We start from the raw sequence: 6,889 nt of genomic DNA, 5'->3' as shown, positions 1-6,889 counted from the left end.
TCTAGATGTCAGTTATGTGAAGATCAAGAGGAGACAATGGAGCATATTCTCAACAGCTGCACCTACACCACCTAACTATGGGATTCTTTTGATACCATTTTTCAATAGATAGACAGAGATAAGGGTAGTATCATTAATACCCTGAACAAGTGGAGAAAAAACTTTTTGGAGTATGAGATCCTTAATTTGGCCTGCGCCTTTATGCCAAGCTTTATTATCTGGAATGTTTGGAAAGAAAGGAATAAAAGAATTTTCAAGAGAGAAAAAACTACTCCTGTTTGCCTAATGGATCTAATCTTGAAACAAATTAAGGAGACAGTTTCCACCACTGTGCGCTTTTATCCCAAGAATCCTCCCATAGAGATTGAATTGAGAACTCTCAGGCATTTGGGAATGCAAGAGATCATTCACCATGGACTTAGCAGAAAGGAAAGAGATTTGGAAATGGAAAAGGAGTTCTGGCATCCTCCACCGAAAGGTTATCTGAAATGCAATATTGATGGTGCTTCAAAAAGCAACCCTAGAATAGTAGGTTATGGAGGGGTGTTAAGAGATGAAGAAGGAAACATAATCTCTACATTCCACTGCCATTTAGGCATAGCCACCAATAATATGGCTAAATTAATGGCATTGGAACAATTTCTAGAGCTTCTTAAACTAAATCACAGCTCAAATGTCATTATCAAAGCAGACTCAGAGATCTCTATAAATGCGGTTAAGAGAATCAGTTGTGGAACAACGCCAGAAAGGGTCTCAAAACACTGGAGACTAATACAAGTGTACCAAAGAATTCAAAAACATCTCCTGAGTCTTCGAACTATTAGCTTCAATCATGTTCGACGAAAAGCCAATAATTTACTGGCCAACCAAGGAGTGATTAATTCAGAATGCAGGATTGAGATGAAGTGGCAGGAGACACCTCAGACCAAATTAAAATCTCTCTGCAATGAACAAGTGGTAGAGGACAGAGAAATTTTTAGACATTGGGCCAGAGGGAAAGGCATGGAATGAAGCTTTATAAGCAAGTTCAAACATAGTACTTCGGTTGGCACCTTGAAGAAGGGCAAACTCAGAGCGGTTACATTATCCTTTGGTGTAAGTTAACCAGTCTCCTTTTTCCTTCGAATTGCAACACAGGGTTTAATTTACAGTCAGTGGTTGTATCCAAAGAGAATTCTGAAGCTAGCTTTTGCAAGAAGGACGGCTGGATCTTTCCAGCGAGGGAAATTCTCCGACAATCCTCTTATGGAATGGAAAACCAGACTTTAAGCGGTTTCTAGGTGATCGTTGGGCTTTTGAATGGTAAGTGGTATGGGATTTTTGAGAGCGATTCCACTAGGCTCTCAACACGTGGCAAGGGTGGGGTAAGAAATACCACCCTCCATCGCGCCTTAAGGCTCGAGCATCTTGGCTATGCGATTTTTCTCCGAGCCGTTCATTTTTGTAAAGGGATTCGACGGTCAGATTTGGCCGTGCAATTTTGTGGGGCCACTAGTACTATCAAGCTATGCGAGATAGTGATGGAAGGGTTAGCGGAGTTTAACTTTGGGTTAAAAAATCATAACGGTTAACCGAGGGTACTATTTGAGAGGTTAGCTTGTCCTTTAGTAGAATGGAGGGTCATATCTATGGCAGAATGCCCTTGATATTTCCGGAGTCCATGATAAAGTCAGGTTTTTTGTATATATTGTAACATTACTTTTGGTTTATTGGAATAGAAGGATCGTCTCTTACTTCAGCAAAAAAAAAAATATTAAATAAATTTATAGTGCCGAAAGCCACTTACCCACTGTAGAAGATATTTGTAATATCTTGTTATTTAAACATTTTGACTCAATGAAATTACACAAAAAATAAAAATAAAAATAAAATAATTAATAATTATAATTATTAAAATAAACTTTACCAATTATTTTGCCAATGGTATTCTTATGTAATATAACTAATTTAAAGGCATGAAGAATATTATATATATATGGAGTGCGCAAGTTTTGCATTAAAAAATAGGTTTGTCTCAATGCTTTGATTTGTAGTTAAGATGGATCTACATGGGTAATTGGTGTGCCAAGAGGTACTCTAGAACCAAGTATGACAATGAATGTAATATTAACTTATTTAAAATAAAATTCAAATTTAAATTTAAAAAAATTATTTAAGATTGATATGTGTTGGGCAGTGGATCCCCCCATAACGAGTCTTTGGGGCTTAAAGCCCAAGTTTGGTCAATGTAATGTAAAGACCCCGCAAAATGCGGGCAAGGAGCGCTGGAGTCTAGGGTTGTACGCCCTAAAATATTGTAATTTAATATAGAATGTGTCGGCCTACCCATGGTCCGTGGACCATGGGAATGTATAAATAGAGTGAGGCTCTAAGTGTAGAAGTCAGTAGTGTTTAGTCTTGATCTCAAGTGATATGGGTTTTTGAATGCAATATTCGCTTTGAGTCTGTAAGTCCGAGTCTTGGGTTGTAGGAGTAGGAAGAGGCTCTGCAACTATATGCACAGAGGCCTGGTAGAGTTTGCAGCTGTGTGCGCGGACCCCTGCAGCTGAGTGCGTAGGGCAGAGTTGGGATTGTAACAGAATTTTTTTTTAATAAAAGCCAAGTTGATCTTGAAATATTGTGCATCTATTCGTAGATATGTATGTTTATGCTCTTGTTATATCTTTATGCATCTCCTTACAGTTTATGATTGCATGCACTTATTATGAATGTTGAATGATTGATAAGAAGATTGGGCCCACAAAATTAATTTAAGATCTATAATAATAATGCATAAGGTTAAAGGATCTAGACCACGCCTCTTCACGCTCTTTACAGAGCTACGCAAAGGTCAGATAGTTGCGCAAAGCAGTGCGAGCGCGCAGGATCGGTTCGCGAACTTCCCAGACTTCATCAAGACATCCCTTGGGTGCGGAAACCTGTTTCTAGCACCCTCCCATACTACCTCGAGTGAGACCTCAGTCCGTGCACCGTGGACTGTTGCCGAAAGGGCCGGTAGTTTCAGGATTTGTTCGGCTAAAACACTTCTGAACTTGGGTCAGGCTGGGGCCAACAAATGGTTCCCTTGCTGGGACCGGGATCTGCCTAAGGGATGTCTGATGTCGGAACACTGGAACCATACGAAGAAAGAAATTGAAGATTGGGTGGATCAGAAGCTTCACGAGTTCATGACACAAGAAAACATAACTCTACAGATATCCGAGAAGAGGTGGCCGGATCGCTATGTATATACGGAAATCCACGAGATCTTCTTCACGTCCTTCTCTTCAGAGCTATATGATTGGATCGCGAGGTTAGCCGACAACCAGGGAAGGTATAAGCTCGATCAACTGATAGTGTGGACTCCGGAGTTAGTGCGCAGGCTAGAGGCATCAGAAGATAAGGTTGCGCAGCCCGTGGACCATTATATCAATCAGATAATAGGAGGATTTATCACTGAGTTCGCGATAGAGACAAAAGTGAGTTATAACGAAGCAGAAAGATGTTTTCTCAAGGGACCACAAGGTAAGTACATCAAATCTTTGAATACCTGGATTAAGATGTTGTTATGTGAAAAATAGGTGATGCGAATACATTAATGTTTGGGACGATGCAGAGCAGAAATGTCTACAGAGGTAACGGGGAATTAGGAAACAGTCCCTTCATTTCACCTTCGCGACAGAGTGAGGAAGAGTTCGCTCGGGTCTCTCCGAGGAATGCGGTCAATTTGATAAGGCAACACATTCTACAGTTACCATCTCCATTTATGCCACCACTCGCTTCACCTCCTTCACCTTCATCTTCGCCCATGCCACCTCCACCAAACCAACAGTTCAGTATGGCGAGTGCGATTAAGCTACCCGTATTTAAAGGAGTAGGAAATGAGGACCCGGATCAGTTTTGGTTCGTGGTAAGAGCAGTGTGGGAAGCACAAGGGGTTACGGATGATAACATTAAGAAGGCTACATTGGTAAGCGTGCTGCAGGATCGCGTGTTGACGTGGTATATCAAGCACTCAAATGATCACCCGAATGCAGGAATAGCGGAGATCTAGAATGCGCTGAACAGAGAATTTAGCTAGCCGAAATCAAAGACGCAGTCAATCATCGGATTTAAGGAGATCGCGATGCTTCCAGGTGAGACCCCATGGGATTTGGATCAGCGGCTGAAGAGTACGATCCGCGAGGCTAATATGATGCTAATGGATGCGCAACACCGCGCGTGGTTTATGGCGTCTTTAACACCCCACCTAAGGGCGACACTGTCACAGCAGAAGCTTTCAACCTAGGTTGAAGCATTCGAAATGGCAATGAGTTTGCATGAAACACCGATATAGGATCCAAGGCTAGGAGTTCAACAGATTCACGCGCAGCTACAGAATATTTGCTTGGAAATGTAAAGCTTGAAGCAGGATAGGGCACCACGGTCGAAGGCATGTGAGGAAGTGTGGTGTATAAAATGCAAAGGTGACGGTCACGATAAGGATCATTATCCGGTATTTGCGAACTACTGGGTAGGAGGGGGCCCAATGCCATTGAGACTGAAGGAAAAAGCAGGGCCGAGTGCGACAACCCCGCTATGGTGCGCGATTTGTCAGATAGGAGGAAAGCACATGATAGACAATTGCCAATGGTTGCAGAAGTATACACAGACTTCGTAGCAACTGTTTTGTAATTTCTGTAGATCAGTGGGCCATGATGAGTGTACTTGTCGCGGCTACGAGTTAATGATGGATCAAACCCCAGCCTATCAAATGCAGACATAAATGTGATCCATTGACCCAGCAGCAGGAATGGCACGTGGTGGATTTCAAGGGTAGGGTCGATGAGGAGGAGGAATGGGGCCAGGAAGGGGCCGAGGACAGTTAATCTGCTACAATTGCGGAGGATCGGGGCACTATGCTCGCGATTGTACCAACCCAACGAAACTATCTTGTTCGTACTATTCTCAGTTTTATCACGAAGTAGTAGATTGTCCTACGTTGATTGCATAGATGCGCGAGAAAGGGGTAATTCAGCCTACTCTGACGTATAATATTCAAATGATGAGGTCTGAACCATGCGAAGAAGGCCCAAATGTGAATATGGTGCTCAGAAGTGGTGCGACCATAGGGGAAGAGCCCAAGGAAGATACATGGGTTCGCAAGGCTCCTACAAAGGAACCTAACTTTGACTTGGAACATGCAAAGGAGACATTTATGGAAGCTAAGAAGAGCTTCGTGGAGGCCTCTACTTTAGGTAGTAAGGATCAACCAGAGACAGGGATGGATCTTTCTACGCTTACTACCTTTTTAGAGACATGCATAAAGATGTTGCGTGATAATAGGGTAGTGAAAGGACTATAAGAATTGATAACCAAGTGCACAAGGTCAGGGGAACCACGCGTAGTCCGAAAACTGGGAAAGCATGCATTGCACACCGGGAGGGAAATGAGATTGACGGCACAGATTGGAGAATATGAAATGGATCAGGTAATTCTAGACCTGGGATCTGACACGAATGTGTTACCAAAATAGACATGGGAATGTATGGGCAAGCCCGCATTATAGTAGTCCCCTATTCAATTACGAATGGCGAACCAACAGAAGATTTTCCCATGGGGAGGTTGTAGGGCGTAACCGTTGATATCAAAGGCGTGAGCAAACAGGGAGACTTTGAAGTAATAGAGATTGTTGATGATAGTAATCCTTATGTTGTGTTGCTAGGAATAGACTGGGCCACTGATATGAATGGAGTAATCAATCTAAAGAAGCGGAAGATGATATTCGAGAAAATTTCCCTACGTGTAGTAGTTCCACTAGACCCAGCCGAAGGAGTGCGCTACACTGAACCTGTGCACGACGATGGGAGTGATGATGAGCTAGACTGTATCTACAAGATAACTTCACGAGATCAAGATTGGGTGAATCCGACTGCATATGGAAGGATCTCGTGGGAGCGCGCAGGTTCCTACACCTCGAATTCAGACGAAGAAGACGTACGCTGGCACAATCAGTTGAATGAAGTGACAACGCTAAACTGCAACATGATGACTAGATCACTGCGTTGCATAATAGCCCAGGCCTGAGATCTACCGACATATGATGGATTGACAACGGTGGATGAATTCTTGAGTAAGTTTGAAAGCACCGTACCAGAGCAACAACTGTTCGATGCATTGAAGTGGGCGCTATGTGCGACACCTGCGCGCTAGTGGGGGACACATCAAGGAAATTTTGAGAACTGGTGCGGCGACAATAGGATGATGTGGCTACGATTTGGGAAACTAGAACTACGGCTGGCAAATAAATATGATGGACGCGATGAACCACGCATGCACCTTGCAAAATTGACCAAGGCCTATGGAGAAGAGCCTTAGCCTAAATGGTTACACTTATTCTATCATACCCTGGATGTCATACCCATGAATTGGTATACCGAGACAAAACTCCGACACAGTACTGGCGAATGGGATGTTTTGCGCAAGGGATTTTTGTTAACATTCACATTTGAAGATCGATGGTCGGATACTGTTGACGATGCGCTGCAAGCCGTGAAAATCACCATCTTCAAAATACCATAGGAACCACGGGAAGAAGTTCAACCAGCATGGGCAAACCAATTAAGCTATGCCCTAGAATGTTACAACGTACAAGTAGAGGAGGATGATGACAACCCCAGAAACATTAATATTCCAAAAACTGAAGGGAGTTGTGAAGTTTGAGGACCAGCAATTAAGGACCCTGACATCACTGCGCCGTTAAAAACAAAGCTGGTAAACATAGGTACAGACGCAGAGCCGAAGTATGCGATACTTGGGGACTATTGGGATGATGCTACGATAGATAAGGTCATTGAGCTACTCCGTGAATATCAAGATTTGTTCCCGACCAAAATCACGAACTTAAAGGGGATCATTGGCGAATTAGGGA

This window comes from Pinus tabuliformis, chromosome 8, assembly GCF_031772625.1.
Source record: "Pinus tabuliformis cultivar Carrire ecotype Pingquan chromosome 8, CPIR1, whole genome shotgun sequence".
Classification (NCBI taxonomy): domain Eukaryota; kingdom Viridiplantae; phylum Streptophyta; class Pinopsida; order Pinales; family Pinaceae; genus Pinus; species Pinus tabuliformis.
Note: the sequence above shows the minus strand (reverse complement) of the source record.